This window comes from Archocentrus centrarchus, unplaced genomic scaffold, assembly GCF_007364275.1.
Source record: "Archocentrus centrarchus isolate MPI-CPG fArcCen1 unplaced genomic scaffold, fArcCen1 scaffold_33_ctg1, whole genome shotgun sequence".
Lineage (NCBI taxonomy): Eukaryota > Metazoa > Chordata > Actinopteri > Cichliformes > Cichlidae > Archocentrus > Archocentrus centrarchus.
In genome coordinates, this window is record NW_022060261.1 from 3,458,219 (window position 1) to 3,476,338 (window position 18,120).

Consider the following 18,120-nt stretch of genomic DNA (forward strand, 5'->3'; position numbering starts at 1 on the left):
GTATTATTGTAGGATCTTCACCTACCATCTGCTTGATTTACCATTGAATAAATAATAAGCAACAGGCCTCACCTTGCATTCAAACTGCTTGTCAGTCAATTCTACTGTTACTTATTTCTATCTCTAAATTAACAATTTCTCTTGACTTTCTTAAAGCAACTATAAATACCTGCATAACTAATATTCCCATTAGTCTGCTGTTACCACGTGTTAGCATGCTAAGACAGTGAACAGTACACCTGCTAAACATCAGCACGTTAGCACTCTGATGTCAGCATTCAGCATGAAGCCAGGCCTCAGTGTGTGTCTGTAGGTGTGAGCCAGGATGGAGACAAAGAAGAGCAGCTGTACCTCTCATCTTGGATCTGTTTGTCTTCTCATTGATGATGATTTGTCCATAAGCAACGTCTTCTGCTCTCACTGCTGAGTCAACCTCAGCCAGGTCGCTCTCTGCACAATGAACCACATAGACACAATATTCAGATTAGTTTTACACTGAATTACTAAGTATCAGTAAACAGGAAGCCAGAAAAGCATTTCCATGGGACACTCGGACTGTGTGTCATGGTCCCTGGGTCTATGACCCAGAGTCTTTGTAATGTTTCTATATTCTGATCTTTAGTTAGTTTCTGAGTCCTCTTCTCAGTCACCAGTTTGCATTTAGTTTCTATTTCCTCATATTTCTATATTCAGTCCTTGTCTTGTTCCTTTGTTTAGTTTGTCTTGTGTATTGTTTATCTGGTGTCCCAGTATCCTGTGTCTTAGTCAGGGTTTCGGTCAGTCATATTTAGTCACTTCCTGTTTTATGTATACTCTTTTGTATCATGGGTTTGATATTCAGTTTTGCTTCCTCTCTCTTGTTAAGGTGTAATTCTCTTCAGCTGTGTTCCCTGTCCCATTTCCCTGATTTCCCTGATGTGTATTTATTGTCTGCATTTCCCTTTGTTCTCTGTTGTGTTCTTGTTGTAGTTTTCCTCCTGCTGTGTGCTCTCTGCCCTTGTTTGGTTCCAGGTGAGTTTGTATTTTGCTCTGCTGGCTCCCATCCAGTTTTGTTTTGCCCTCAGTTTCCAGCAATAATAGCTGAAGTCTTAAGATTCAGTTCTGTTTTAGAGTCCTGCTTTGGGGTCCTGCCACTGTGGTACATGACAATGTGGTTAAAAAAAAACAACCTTTGAACAAAAGGTAGCCTAATAGAGCACAGAAACAAGAAGGAATCCCGTAGAACAAAAGATAAAAAAGGTAAGTAGTCCTTTAAATGTTTTTAGAAATCATGCATGGACTTATTATTGTGTAGTCTGATTCCTTTTACATTTGTTTTTTTCTTTGTGGTTTTCCTTAGTATCTCTAGGGCAGGGATCCTCAAACTCCAGGCCTCGTGGCCCAGTGTCCTGCAGGTTTGAGATGTGTCCCTGATCCAACACACCTGAATCAAATGGCTGAATTACCTCCTCAGTATGCAGTCAGGAGCTGTGTCCAAATTCAGGGACCGCATCCTTCGAAGGCCGCATTTGTAGGCCAATTACGTCAGAGTGAGGCGACGAAGGCTGTCCAAATTCGAAGACTTCTCCAAATGTGGTCGACGAATGCGTCCTTCTTTTCTCGAATTTGAAGGGTGGGCCCGGTGTATCCTTCGTGGCCTACAGTACCATATCCCATGATTCATTGGGCATCAAAACTCAAACACAAAAATGGCGTAGGATAGCGGCCAAAAAGTTTGAAAAATGACTGTTTCTGTGATAAACTTTTAAGATGTTTTGAGGCGAGAATGTAAATGTGTAAACCTCAAATATCAGTGTCATGGAATGGCTGTGTGGCAGGCAGGAAGTGGACCCCAATGCAGACGAGGTAAGATGAATATTGTCTTTATTTGGGTGAGTGCAGAACGGAAACAGGGGCGAAAGCAGCAAAACAGGAAGATAACCAGAACTGAAATCCAAGAACTACAGAGAACTACAGAGAGACACAGCAGGGGAACGAATGACAAGGACGCAACGTCAGGCAGAGAAAACATGGGACTTAAATACACAAGGATAAGGAGGGGAGTGGGAACAGCTGGGAAACACAGGAATTGCTAATCTAATGACAAGACCAAGGGAAGCAAAACTGAACATGACAGACAGAGACCAAATGACTATCAAAATAAAACAAATCGTCAAATGGGGAAACAAGGACACAGACCTGACACATCGAAACACAACGAACTAGAAAACAAACTGAGCACAATTACAAAAGATAACAAAAAACACTGGGTCACCGGCCCAGAACCATGACAATCAGCTCGTTTTATCAAGATATCGCTTAATTGCAAAAAGTGCTCCGCTGTTTTCGGAGCGGTCCGTTGCCGCTGCTCTACCAGCAGCTCGCCTATCTAGCTGTCAGCTGACCGGGATATCGAGGTTTGCTTTAGTCAAGTCAAGTCAAGTCAAGTTTATTTATAAAGCACATTTAAAACAACGACGTTGACCAAAGTGCTGTACAAGATCTGTAACCCCAAGGACTATACTAAATAAAAATAAAAATATATAAATAAATAAATAAAATAATAAAATAAAAATAAATAAATAAAAACATTAAGAACAATAAATAACATAAGAAAATTAAAAATTAAAACGTTTAAAACAAGTACCATAAAATACCATAAAACAATCATCTAAAAGGAGGTAGCACTGCAGCCAAATGCCAAGGAAAAGAAATGTGTTTTTAATAGAGATTTAAATGTGTGTATCGTCTGAGCTGTGCGGATATGGAGAGGTAGATCGTTCCATAGCTTTGGTGCTGCTGCTGCAAAAGCTCGATCACCTCTCTGTTTTAGTCTAGTTTTAGGCCTCTGTAAGAGCAGCTGGTTCGATGACCTCAGAGCTCTTACAGGGGTGTGACAGTGAAGCAGCTCAGACAGATACAAAGGTGCCAGTCCGCTTAAGGCTTTAAAAGTAAGCAATAAAATCTTAAAATCGATTCTAAAACGGACAGGGAGCCAGTGAAGGGATGACAGGACTGGGGTAATGTGTTCATGCTTTTTTAAACCGGTTAAAAGACGAGCTGCCGCATTCTGGACTACCTGCAGGCGGCGCACAGATGATTGATCTATGCCAAAGTACAGAGAATTACAGTAGTCCAGGCGGGAAGTAATAAAAGCATGAATAACTTTTTCCAGGTCCTGCTGTGGGAGATAAGGTTTTACCTTGGCAATGACTCTGAGTTGGTAAAAACTGATTTTGGTAACAGCACTTACTTGCTTCTCCATTTTAAAACTACTATCTAAAATGACACCCAGATTTTTCACAGCATCACGACAGTGAGGAGCCAAATGACTCGGAGTGCCAGAGGAGTAGCTTGAGGGGTCAAATTTACCAAAGCATATGACCTCGGTTTTGCTTTCATTAAGTTTTAGGAAATTGTTTCTCATCCAGGACTTGATGTCACTTAGACAGTTCAGCAGGGGTTCCCATGGATCTCTGCTGTTCAGTTTGATGGGCATATACACCTGGATGTCGTCAGCAAAACAGTGGAAACAAATATTATGTTTCCTAAAAATCGACCCTAGAGGCAACATATACAATGAGAAAAGAATTGGGCCCAGAATGGACCCCTGAGGCACTCCACAAGAAAGCTTTGCTGTGGTAGAAAAACAGTTTCCTAGATGGACAGAGAAACTTCTATCAGTAAGATAAGATCTGAACCAAGTCAGAACCGTGCCTTTAATGCCAATTTCATGTTCTAGGCGGGATAGAAGGATCTCGTGGTCCACAGTGTCAAAGGCAGCTGACAGGTCTAGAAGTACTAAAACTGCAGGACTACCAGAGTCCACAGTTAAAAGCAGATCGTTAAAAACTCTTAAAAGAGCCGTCTCTGTGCTGTGACGCATTCTAAAACCTGACTGAAACTTTTCCCACATTCCATGTTCACTTAAAAATGCTTGAAGTTGCTTAAAAACAACTTTTTCAAGAACCTTGGATAAAAATGGTAATTTAGAAATTGGTCTGTAATTTGAAAGAACATCAGGGTCAAGGTTCTTCTTCTTGATTAGAGGCTGTACAACTGCATGTTTAAAGGCAGCTGGAACACAACCAGATGCAAGCGCTTTAGCCGGAGAGAACGTCCGACTGCCAGCACATCCTTTCCAAACCCCCAATGGCTTTCGCCACTGAGTGGAAGTTAAGCACAGTTATAACTCACTCAGATGATCTCTAACGGCTGATGTTTGCTTTGTTTCAGTGTTTCATTTGTTCCTCAGCAAATCGGTTTGTCTGAAATTAAAGTTAAGCATCATAACTGGATAGTTTTAGTCAACATTAATGTCTCACTTTATATAGTTAGAAAATTAATCATTCGCTCAGCTGTATTCTTAAAGTTGAAATGTGTTATACTTGTTTTAACAGCTTATTTTGAATTAAAGACTTAAAATTGAACCACAAAAAGGAGCAAAAGTTTGTTCTCCGTTTAACCAGCTGCTTTTCCACAGCTGTGCTTTGCACTGTCACGGTTGCTAGCCGACATGAGCTATGCCGAGGTGAGGGCAGATGGCACTGATATGAAGGCTAGACCGTCCAACTTTAAAGCCGCTCACTTCTGACCTTTGCGGTCTTCGTGGGCTGCGACGGACCCGGACTGTGTAGGACGGGGTGAGGACTGTGAGGAGGAAGCGTAGTCCTAAGCAGCAGAAGCCCCGGGTATACCACCAACCTGTTCACGTCTCTGACCATTTTTGTCCACTCAGTGACACACCCGCCGAGGAACAAACTCTGGTTATTGGCGACTCTGTTTTGAGAAAGCTAGAGAAGCTAGAGACACCAGCGACCATAGTCAAATGTCTTCCAGGGGCCAGAGCAGGCGACATTCAGACATGAAACTGCTGGCTAAGGCTAATCGTAGATTTGGTAAGATCGTTATTCACGTCGGCAGTAATGACAGCCGGTTACGCCAATCGGAGGTCACTAAAATTAATATTGACTCGGTGTGTAACTTTGCAAAAACAATGTCGGACTCTGTAGTTTTCTCTGGGCCCCTCCCCAATCAGACCAGGAGCGACATGTTTAGCCGCATGTTCTCCTTGAATCGCTGGCTGTCTGAGTGGTGTCCAAAAAACGACGTGGGCTTCATAGATAATTGGCAAAGTTTCTGGGGAAAACCTGGTCTTGTTAGGAGAGACGGCATCCATCCCACTTTGGATGGAGCAGCTCTCATTTCTAGAAATATGGCCAAATTTATTACCCTAAAACCTGACTACCCAGGGTTGAGACCAGGAAGCAGAGTTGCAGTCTTACATGCCTCTCTGCAGCTTCTCTCCTCCTGCCATCCCCCCAAAACCCCATCCCCATAGAGTCGGTGCCTGCTCCCAGACCACCAAAAAACTAAGAATAAAAATTCAAAAACAATAAATAATACAGCTTCATCAACTGCACCAAAGAATAAAACTATTAGATGTGGATTATTAACAGTGTTAATTTTGTTAACGAAATATTTTCGTCATAGTTTTCATCAACGACCCTTTTTTTCATGACGAAAACGAGACGATAACTAAATAAAAATTACCTAAAAGGATAAAAACGATGATGAAATTAATTGACACTTTTGTCAACGAATGAAAACGAGATGAAAATGCTTGGCGGGGACGACAGCCAATCAAAACTGATTTAATTTTGTGACAGGGTGGGACAAGTTAATGTAGGAAAATATCCAATCAAACGCACAATTGCACAAATTTGCTCTAAACCCGGTAAGACCAAACTAGCCTGTGATTGGTCGTTACTTCCGATAGAACTAAGTTATGTAACCAATGTCAGCAGGGAGAAAGAGAAGAGCCGATGTATGGACGACGTTGTGACAAACAAAACGATGTGTAAACCATGTGGGGCGACTATCTCGGGTAAAAACACGACAAATCTTAAACGACATCTGCAAACCAGTCACCCAGATCTCCATGCAAAGGTCAGCATTTTAATGTCATGCAGGGTAAAGTGTTTTTCCCAGTTTAGCATTTGTGTTGAGAGAAAATCTCCACACCGCGGTGGATTAGCCTTTCCTAATCTTAGTCCTGAACACTGCCCTGTACCTTTCAGAGCGTCCTGCTGTAAAACGCTCGGATTATCTCAGTAAGGTGGTGTTAATGATCAGGTGTGTGGGAAGCAGGTGAAACACTAATGTTAATATTATTAATAACATTCCATAACTTTTAATAAATGTTTAATTTTGCGTGTGTATAATGACTAATTCAAGGGAACTGAAGAAAAAGCATTTACATTTTACACCCTTTATATTTTAGACTAAATCGACTGTAGATTCAGTCAACTATATTCTTACGATAATTTCATTGACTAAAACTGAAACTATTCAGATGACTAAATTATGACTAAAACTAAATCAAAATCCATCCATCCATCCATTCGCTTCCGCACATCCTGTTAAGGGTCGCGGGGGGGCTGGAGCCTATCCCAGCTGTCATATGGCGAGAGGCAGGGTACACCCTGAACAGGTTGCCAGCCTGTTGCAGGGCCAACACAGAGGGACAGACGACCTTTCACACTCACATTCATGCTCTCATTCACACCTATGGGCAATTTAGATTAGCCAATTAACCTAACCCCAGTAAGTGCATGTCTTTGGAATGTGGGAGGAAACCCACGCAAGCACGGGGAGAACATGCAAACTCCACACAGAGAGAGGGAGAGGCCTGGGCCAAGGTGGAATCGAACCCAGGCCTTCCAGATGGTATTCTAACTGTGAGGCAGCAGTGCTAACCACTGCACCACCGTGCTGCACTAAATCAAAATTTGCTGTCAAAATTAATGCTGATTATTAAAAATTAGGTCTCTCTCTTCCAAGTCCCTATTAGTAAACGATTTAATAATTGATCAACATAATGATTTATTCTGCCTTACAGAAACCTGGTTAAAGCAGGATGAATATGTTAGTTTAAATGAATCAACACCCCCGAGTCACAGTAACTGTCAGAATGCTCGAAGTTCAGGTCGAGGAGGAGGATTAGCTGCAATCTTCAATTCCAGCTTACTAATTAATCAAAGATCGAGACAAAGTTTTAATTCTTTTGAAAGCCTGACTCTTAGTCTTGTCCATCCTAATTGGGAAAATCAAAAACCTGTTTTATTTGTTATTATCTATCGTCCACCTGGTCCTTACTCAGAGTTTCTGTCTGATTTCTCAGACTTTTTTTCTGATTTAGTGCTCAGTTCAGATAAAATAATTATAGTTGGTGATTTTAACATCCATACAGATGCTGAAAATGACAGCCTCAACACTGCATTTAATCTATTATTAGGTTCAATTGGCTTCTCTCAAAATGTAAAGGAGCCCACCCACCACTTTAAACATACTCTGGATCTTGTCCTAACATATGGCATAGAAACTGAAGACTTAACAGTATTCCCTGAAAGCCCCCTCCTGTCTGATCATTTCTTAGTAACATTTACATTTACTTTAATGGATTACACAGCAGTGGGGAATAAGTTTTATTACAGTAGAAGCCTTTCTGAAAGTGCTGTAACTAAGTTTAAGGATCTAATTCCTTCATTATTATGCTCTTCAGTGCCAACACAGTACAGAGCAGCTACCTAAACTCTGCTCCCAGTGAGGTTGATTATCTCGTCAATAGTTTTACATCCTTACTGCGTATAACTTTGGATACTGTGGCTCCTCTGAAAAGGAAAGCTTCAAATCAGAAGTGCCTGACTCCGTGGTATAATTCACAAACGCACAGCTTAAAGCAGATAACCCGTAAGCTGGAGAGGGAATGGCATCTCACTAAATTAGAAGATGCTCATTTAGCCTGGAAAAAGTTTGTTGCTCTATAAAAAAGCCCTCCGTAAAGCTAGGACATCTTACTATTCATCATTAATTGAAGAAAATAAGAATAACCCCAGGTTTGTTTTCAGCACTGTAGCCAGGCTGACAAAGAGTCAGAGCTCTGTAGAGCCGAGTATTCCTTTCACTTTAACTAGTAGTGACTTCATGGATTTCTTTACAAATAAAATTTTAGACATTCGAGAAAAAATTATTCATAACCATCTCAAAGATTATTCTTCATGTTCGGCTGCTTTCAGCACTGCTGGTATTTGTTTAGACTCTTTTGCTCCAGTTGATCTTTCAGAGTTAACTTCAATAGTTACTTCCTCCAAACCAGCAACATCCCATTCCTACTAGACTGTTCAAAGAAGTCTTTCCAATTATTGATGCTTCAATCTTAAAAATGATCAATCAGTCTTTATTAGTTGGCTATGTACCACAGACCTTCAAGGTGGCTGTAATTAAACCTCTACTTAAAAAGCCATCACTGACCCAGCTGTCTTAGCTAATTATAGGCCAATCTCCAACCTTCCTTTTCTCTCAAAGACTCTTGAAAGAGTAGTTGTAAAACAGCTAACTGATCATCTGCAGAGGAACGGTTTATTTGAAGAATTTCAGTCAGGTTTCAGAATTCATCACAGTACAGAAACAGCATTAGTGAAGGTTACAAATGATCTTCTTAGAGCCACTGACAGTGGACTCATCTCTGTTCTTGTCCTGTTGGACCTCAGTGCAGCTTTGATACTGTTGACCATAACATTTTATTACAGAGATTAGAGCATACTATAGGTATTAAAGGTACTGCACTGCAGTGGTTTGAATCATATTTATCTCATAGACTCCAATTTGTTCATGTAAATGTGGAGTCTTCTTCACACACTAAGGTTAATTATGGAGTTCCACAGGGTTCTGTGCTAGAACCAATTCTATTTACATTATACATGCTTCCCTTAGGCAGTATTATTAGAAAGAATTGCATCAATTTTCATTGTTATGCAGATGACACTCAGCTTTATCTATCAATGAAGCCAGATGACACATCAATTAGTTAAACTGCAGGAATGTCTTAAAGACATTAAGGCCTGGATGACCTCTAATTTCCTGCTTCTAAATTAAGATCAAACTGAAATTCTTGTGCTCGGCCCCACAAATCTTAGAAACATGGTGTCAAAGCAGATACTTACTCTGGATGGCATTACTTTTGTAATGCCATCCAGTTTTGATTGTTGGGTTTTCTCTGTATTATCGTAGGGTCTTTACCCACAATACAAGTTGCCTTGAGGTGACTGGTTGTTGTGATTTGGTGCTATATAAATAAAATTGAATTGAACTACCGCCCTCTGATGTAAGGAAGCATATTATTCATTCAAGTTGATGTGTTATTTCATGAGTGGCTAACTAAAACCAGTAAGGAATATAAGGATGCCATGGTGGACAGACTTCAAAGACTAGTTGCCTGCTTCCCTTGGCTTTTTTACTCACTGCATGTTTTAATAAGGGATTTTCTGGTCAACACGTTGCACCTTCATCTACCTTCTGTGACTGTTGCCCATGAATTGCCCACTGCAGGTATTGTTTCCAGTCCTATTCACGTAGAAACTGCTTGTGTTGTACCTACGATAAAAATTACAGACCTCTCCATTCTTTGAAGATGGGAGACCTTGAAAAAAAAATGGCTGTTTATCAAATACTTATTTTCCCCACTGTACGAGTGAAATTCATGTGCCAGCCTCAATAGACTGTGGATATGAGTTTTCTGTGTTCAAGCTGGCTGATACAAAGGTTATGAATGATGCTCACATGTCCAAGACCAATAAAGCTATCCAGTCAGATTTACAGCTTGAAAGGGAATTAAAGCTTTGTTGCTACACAGGCAAATTTTGGGACTGGGTGTTATCCTGTCAACTCTGACAGTAATGCGGTGGGCAGCCCTGTTGTGTGGCCCCTCAGGTGACTACTCTGCCCGAAGTGTCATGGCGTGTGTGTGTGGCAGGCAGAATTGGACCCCAGGATGCAGACTCAAAAAAACAGGATTTATTGGAAAAATACAAAACAACCTATACGGGGAAGGAACTAAACCAAAACCTGAGGAGGAGCAGGGAGACACACAGCGAGGGAACACTGAAGACGACGCGACAAGAAACAGATGAACACTGAGGGCTTAAATACACAGCAGGTAATTAGGGCAAGAAGAAACAGCAGGGAACAACAGGTGAAGCAAATGAAACTAACAACATGGGAAGCAAAACTAAACACAAAGCACAGGGAACATACGACTGTCAAAATAATACAGGAAGTGACTAACCAAGGCGCACGCAGACTACATACGGGGGACTGGCACACAGACACGGGGCAGAGACACAGACTAGTCACAACACTAGGAATAAACTCAACATGAAAACACAGGAGGTCAGGGACAAGACATCATGACAAGACCATGGAGCAGGGGAGACAGGGACGAGGGGAACAAACGTATCAAAACAACTGAAAAACAACAAAACTCAGGGAAGACAGAACTAAACACAAAATGCTGGGCAGACGGCCCAGGACCATGACACGAAGAGACTAAAACTGTCATCTGTTTTAGATGAATCATATTCTCAGTCATTTCGTTATGTGTTTTATGCTCAACCTGTTCATAGTGAGACATTTGTTCACACTGAGTTGCTTGTGCAATCTGTTTTAAGCATGCCATTAGCTCTGTTCTTTCAGCTTGGGCTGACTTTTGGCAGTTCCTCTAGGAATACTGGGAGTATAAGAGACCCAGAGTGAGGACAGCCAAGGACTGCCCTGTCCCTGCACCCATTATTGTTCTGTGGGTGGGGGCAGCCAGAGCCCAACCACAGCAGCCTTTGTTCTCTCGAGTGCCTTTTCAGTGACCTGAGCCATGGCATGAGATGTCAGTGGTATGTCACTCGAGTAACATACCTCAACCTGACTATTTATGCTTCGTCTATTCTTCGGTTTTTATGCTTAGTTGGGTGTCATTTCTGTTTTTAATACTGCACATTTTGGGGTTTGGAGAAAGGAAATTTCAGTCTTCTGTGTAATGTACTATTACATGGTTTGACTGACAATGAAATTCACTTTGACTTTGAGGAGTCACCTGTGTTACCTGCAAAGCCTGAGCTGGAGCTGCAGCAGCCCCAGTTTTTGTCAGAAACTTTGTCTTCGCCACAGTTGTCAAAGCCTTCACCCTCACCTGCAGTGTCACCACCTACAGCACCGCCGCCTTCAAAAGCGTCTGTACCACCACTGCCTTCAGGTATACCAAAGCACCAACCAGAGACCACGTCCATGCCAGAGCTCACAACCGAGACCAGACAAAATAGGCCTCCCCTCTAGCGCACCTGTTGTTAATTTCATGAACACCAAAGCAGCTGAAACTGATTAACAACCCCCTCTGATACTTGCCTGACCACATCAATATCACAAAATTTTAACTGACTAGGTACTACACTGTGAATTATTTTGAGCAGTGTATTATTTCAACGCTGAAATATAAAATACTTTTAAGATAATTAGAAATTAAGTTGAGACATTCACCTTCTAAATGTTTGTGAATGATAAGTCTCACCTTGAAGTTTCCTGTAAACACATCGTCTCATCAGCAGAACCAGTAACACCAGTAGAACCACAACACAGACTGATCCAACAATTGGCAACAAAGGGAGAAGAGGAGAGAGTGATGTAGGTGGAGGTGTGGTGGTGTGTCTCTCTAAAATAAAGCAAACACAGTCATTAAGTTCTGGTCACATTGTGAATGTTGAAACCTGCAGAAACACAGACAGGTGAGTGTGTCACCTGTGACAGTGATCCAGCTGGATGGAGACTCTCCATGACCGCTGATGTCACACTTGTAGAGGCCTTCATCAGACCTGGAAACATGCTGGATGGTCATGTGACCTGTAGGCTGCTCCCTGATGAGGGAGCCATCTTTATAGAAAGCAGCTGGGAGGTTGGAGGGAGTGGTCTTTGTTTGACAGAGCAGAGTGACGTCATCTCCCTCCATCACAGGGAGGACAGGACTCTGCAGGATCACTGATCCACCTCAACACAGAGACAAACTACAGCATTTCATCCATTTACACACAGCTTCATCAACACTAACTCCACACACTCAGCTTACCAGAGACTGTGAGATTAACCATGTTACTGATGGCACCCTCTCTGGACTCACACCAGTAAACTCCACTCTCCCATGTGTAGATGTAGCTGATGTTACAGGAAGAACCAGCAGCTTCTCCCCACCCATCCCTACACTCAGTCCTCTGTTCTGTGCTTGTGTTCCTCCTCAGAGTCCATCCAGCAGAGCTGTCGTCCTCCTCACAGCTCAGAGACACAAAGTCTCCTTCAAAGAACTGAGATCTGCTGGGACTCACAGTCAGACGAGCTGTGAGGGTTACAATGAAACATGAAGCCAAACAGGTCATATTAGTGAGCATTTATCAGGTTGAAGCTGTGACAGAAGAAGGTTACTGACCTTGGTTTGTTGTGCAGCTCAGCAGTGAGATCAGAACTAAAGAGAAATGACACTCAGGTTGGTTTGAGGTGAACACAAAGAACAACTCCACACAAACACGTAAAATATTAGAAAAATAAACACAGACAAAGGCAGCCTGTCACTGTGTGGGGTATAAATGCCCAACACAAAGCTAACTACTCACACTCTCACATCCAGAAAAACAGCAAACTCCTACATTAACCTCAGATCTTTACTGAAGATATTTTTACAACATTTTACACCATATGACGTATAAATAAGAGTTTGGTCTCTTCATGCTGTGTTCATGTAATCAGTGAATGATTTGAGCTTTTCACTGCCTGCTGTGTTTCCTGGACTCCTGAGCAAAGATAAAGAGTCAGTTCAGACCTGCAGTTGGTCCTCATGGTGTTTGAACTTGAATTCAGCCTGATTAGTTTTTCATGTCTTCTCCTCCATCATCAGTTATCAGGAGAGCAGACAGTCAAAGGTCAATAATTCAAACAAACACAGAGATTCTACTTACAGAGCAGACACAGCACAGATGTTTCCTTCATCGTCCTTCTCACTCATTTGAGCTTTTTTTCATTTCTCTCACTGACACTAAGTAAAGCCCCGCCCTCTTCCTCTGAGCACCAGCTTTACTATTGGTGCAGAGGCAGTGGGGGACTCACTTTTTTTCTTCTTTGTCTAAAGACAGACATTTGTACAACTTAGAATACATCTGAAAATCAAACGTCCTCTGGTGTCAGTGAGCTGTAGTTTGGTTCCTGATCAAATCCATTTCCTTGTAGTGGACGTCCCCTTCAGTGAGAGAGGCAGATATGAGCTGAAACACAGGAATCAAACCAGGGACGCTGCTGTTATGGAGCTGAACTGTAACCATTCACACACTGAGGCCCTCCACACATTTTAATTCTGTGTTTTCCTCCCTGTACGGTGTCCCGGCCAACTTCAGCAAGATCTTCAAGGACCTGTACTTGCAATCGAGCTGTTGCGTCAAGACCAGAAGCGGCCACACCAACTTTTTCGAGATCACCACGGGCGTTAGACAGGGCTGCATCATGTCGCCGCTGCTCTTCCTCATTGTCCTCGACTACATCATGAGGCGAGCTAGCGCCCGCATTGAAGCCGGCATCCATTGGTCCGATCATGATCGCCTCGGTGACCTGGATTTTGCCGATGATATCGCCCTGATCGAGGAAAGCGAGACGAAGTTACAGCACGCAACGACTGATCTGGGAGGAGAAGCCGGCAAAGTTGGCCTGAGGATCAGTGCCGAGAAGTCGAAGGTCATGTTCGTCAGCCCCACGGACCCACGATGGGGGATTTATGTTGGGACACAGTGGCTGGAAGAAGTGGAGAAGTTCACCTACCTCGGTAGTGTGATTTCCCATGATGGTGACACGGAGGTGGACGTCAAGTGCCGCATTGGGAAGGCGGCCATGGTATTTCGGAGGATGAACAAGATCTGGTCCTCCCCGACCATCTCCCTCAAGATCAAGTTCCACTTGCTGAATTCAGTAGTCATCCCAACTGCCATCTACGCCAGCGAGACCTAGAAGTCATCGGCCAGCATCAACACCAAGCTGGACGTCTTCCAACAACGGTGCCTTCGCCGGATTCTGAAGATCCACTACATCGAACACATCACCAATGAAGAGGTCCTGCAAAGGAGTGGCTTGGTCAAACTCCACAACATCGTCGCACGTCGAAGACTCCGACTGGCCGGCCATGTCCTTCGCATGGATGACTCAAGGATCCCGAAGATGGCGATGCGCTGGCAGCCCCCGGGTGCCAAAAGACCCCGAACACGCCCCCGCAATACCTGGCGAAGGTCATTTCACCAAGACCTCAGAACATCGAATATTCCATTGGAAGATGCCAAAACACGGGCACAAGACCGAGCCCAGTGGCGATCGTTTGTCGCCCAATATGCCACATAGGTATGGGAGGTTCTCAGTCTCAGTCAGTTTTCCTCCCTAGACCATCACTGACTCACCACCAAACCAGCGGGTCATGCTGAATGATGTTACAATGAGCTATTACCATTCTAAACAGTTTCTCCAGACCCTTTCACATCTGTCATGTGCTCACAGTGAACCTGTTCTCATCTGTCAAAAACACAGTATACCACTGGTGGACCTGTCAATTCTTGTATTCTATGGCAAATGCCAATCATGCTCCATGGTTCCAGGCAGTTAAATTTGTCAAGTTAAACCAACTTAATAAATTAAGTTGCATAAATTTAATTGAATTACTTGTTACCAATTGAAGCAATTCAATTAAGTTGGATCAACTATTTTCTTTTTTCAGTGTAGTGGAAATGTAGCTTTTCAACCAGAAAGGTAAGACTCACACACCCACAGGGCAAGAGGTGGGGTGGACTCAAACACACTGTGACTGTTGGTTGTCTAACATGAAGCCTTTTCCAGCTGTGATGTTACTGATGAGTTCAGCATGTTGCAGCATCAGAGTAAAACCCAGCAGGAGCTGTGCATTAACTGGGCTTTAACTGCTGGAGACTCAGTTTCCAGCATTTAACATTAGTGGACTCTTGGTGTCTTTTCAGTGCAGCAGGTGAAAATGCCACAGACGGGCTCCTCCAGTTCATTTATCAGTTCCACAAACCCAGCAGAGGAAAAGACGGAGTCAGGGACTTGATGACAGATCATTTGTGACACCGTGCAGGAAGTGCAGAAGGACCGTTCCAGGAAAACTGATGTCTGCTTGGTGCCTTCAGAACCTCAGGATGAGGTTTACATCTCACACATCTTCTTGCTGACCGATTGCAGACCTTACCGAAGGACTAAAGCGCTTTGAGTGCTCAAGAAGGGGATTAAAATTATTTATATGCAAATAACTGCAATAAACTGCCAGGAAACACCATAACTCTATGCCACTAAGTGATGGCAAAATACTAAAACACAAATATAATTATGGCACTATCTAACATCATCTGGGAATGTGTACAACTTACTCATGGATGGCTGTGTCAGACATATATACAGGAAATTTCCACCAGAGGATGCATGAGTGATCTGGACAGACTCACAAGGTTATGAGAAAAGTTTCTGTTACTTTAAGTCCTACGTGCCATCACAGGCATGTGATGTACCTTCAACAGTGGAGACATTGTTACCTGAAGTCAAAGTACTTGAGTAAAAGTTTCCCATATAAACACATACATAAAGCACACATGTTTATGTAGGTATGATGACTGTACCACAGAACAAAGAGGCCATCAACACAAAAGTACACGTGTCAGAGACAGTACTGAAGTCAGAGACAGTACTGAAGTCTGAGACAGTACTGAAGTCAGAGACAGTACTGAAGTCTGAGACAGTACTGAAGTCAGAGACAGAGACAGTACTGAAGTATGAGACAGAGACAGTACTGAAGTCAGAGACAGTACTGAAGTCAGAGACAGTACTGAAGTATGAGACAGAGACAGTACTGAAGTATGAGACAGTACTGAAGTATGAGACAGAGACAGTATTGAAGTATGAGACAGTCAGAGGACATTGGAATGCTTTCTTTGTTTACAGTCACATGAAAAGATAACCTGTTCAGTTTGTGTAGCACACAGCTGCCTTTGTGTCTGGGTGGAATTCTGCCAGGACACCATTCCTGCTGCTGTCTGGAAAAGTCCCTTCACACTGCAGTGGCTGCATGTGATGCTCTGCGCTGGGACACAGTGTGTGTGTCTGTGAGTCCCTCAGTGCCTGGGATGTAACGGCCACATCACAGCTGATGTGATAACTGTATAACACAGACTTTCACAACATCTCCCACCTTGTCTGGATGACCCTTCATTGGCCTTCTAAGGACACGCTGTCTGACCACCAAAGCACTAAAAGAGTTTTCTGTGACCTGACGTGTCCTTCAGTAACTCTGTGGCCCAATCAGGACCTGGTGTGACAGGAAACACAACATGCTGCATGTCGCACATGTAAAACAACACCATTAGTTTCTTTTAAAAGTCAAAAGAGGATTTTTGCAGTACTTCACTGTATGTTCATTGACTGTGACTGTACATGTGGTAGTACTATAGTAATGATACTAACATGCCCCTGCAGGAATGACACAGGGACTGATGATGATGCTGGGAAAACATGCCGGGGCAGGAAAGTGTTTTCCAGCAGGTTTCTCCTAAACTGACTTCCTGTGAACCATCCTCCATCACTCTCTCTGCAGAGTAGCCGACATTTTCAGTTCTTTCACATATTTCAGACACTGCCCTTTGACCAGAAGCCTCTCTGCAGGTAGACGGCAGTCCCCAGATTGCTGTCTACCTGACTGGTTGAAGCACATGCCCTGAAGACCACCTCCACTGAGAACAGAGCTCTCTGGAGGTAGGTGGGCCCTCCTTGGACTAGCAGTGGAGAGCAGCTGCTGCTTGAAGCTGAATTTATGGTTCAGATGGGGTGGTGCGTTCACAGGTTACAGTTTGGGGATGGCCTGGGTTCCCTGAACGTTCACCTGTTTACTATGTTGTATACATTTCTCATAATGTGTTTAAATGTTGTTGCACTGCTGTGTGAACTACACTGTGTTTTGTTGTGTCTTCGGTGCAGTGTTGCTCCATCCTTAGCATGGATGAAATGACAGCAGCAGGGATTCTGCAGCAGAGCCTGTAATCTGCATTCCTGAGCAGGTGAGCAGGAAGGTGCCCCTGAGGGCTGCTGTCTTTGTCATTGTGTTGAATGTTCATGCAGCTGGAATGTGTCTCAGCCACGCCCAGTCTATTCACAGAGTTAGCAGGAATCAAACGGCAGCGACTTACATGGAAAGTCCCCAACGTCACATTGGCCCACAGTAATCATCACTTTAAAAATGATCAGTTTTTCTCACATTAACCTCTGTTACCTTCTTCTTCTTTACTGATTAAGTTGATGGTACAGCAGGCAGGAAGGAAATATTAGACTCTGCAGCTACAGGAACCTCCTCTGGTTTTATAATACTGTAATAACACTTTGTAAACCGCCAGAACCTGATCGAGAGATCCTGAACGCTACCAGGCAGCTTATTAACTGTTTGTAATCCACAAACCTGAAACTGTTTGCAGATATCTCAGACCTTCATTCCTTCCTCTGACTCTGTAATTTCTTCTTCTCTGGTTCGGTCTGCGTGTAACAAGGTCGACTCTGATTCTAATACTGCCACATTTACAGCACCTACATGAGTATATGAAAATATAATCTTCTGGATTTATGCTTCATACGATTGTAACTATGAAGCTGATCTCCACAGTCTCAGATCGAGCCAAAGAGCAGCCATCTGTTTTATTCAGTTTCTATTTAGTTTCTATTAATCTGATTAAAACCAGTTGCTCCATTTCACAGGAAGAGACTCAGAAAGGCTTCGATTCTGATTTTAAAGAAATAAAAGCCTTTCACCTTCGTCCATCACAGGAACACTGAAACAAGACAAACACTGAGCAGGTTTAATCTTTATTAAAGAAGCTGAAGACGAGAGGAAACTCACCCAGTGACTTTATTAGTTTCACTGAAACACTAACAGATCCATAAAAGCAGTTTGAAGGCTTCACGGTTCTGAATCAGAGGGACAGAAATCTCTGAGTCTGCAGCTTCATAACAGATTATTCAGACTCTGTAACTCAAAAAGATGAACCAACATCAACCAAAGAGAAGGTTGTTAAACAAATGCTGTTCCCAGTGTGTTAAGTCTGAGACAGTACTGAAGTCAGAGACAGTACTGAAGTCTGAGACAGTACTGAAGTCAGAGACAGAGACAGTACTGAAGTATGAGACAGAGACAGTACTGAAGTCAGAGACAGTACTGAAGTCAGAGACAGTACTGAAGTATGAGACAGA

At 42.9% G+C, this 18,120-nt stretch overlaps 1 pseudogene; it reads right to left on the reverse strand.

Moving 5' to 3' along the window:
* Positions 1 to 296: 296 nt before the first annotated feature.
* LOC115776547 (low affinity immunoglobulin gamma Fc region receptor II-like) lies at positions 297 to 12,203 on the reverse strand (annotated as a pseudogene).
* Between the last annotated feature and the right edge of the window lie 5,917 nt (positions 12,204 to 18,120).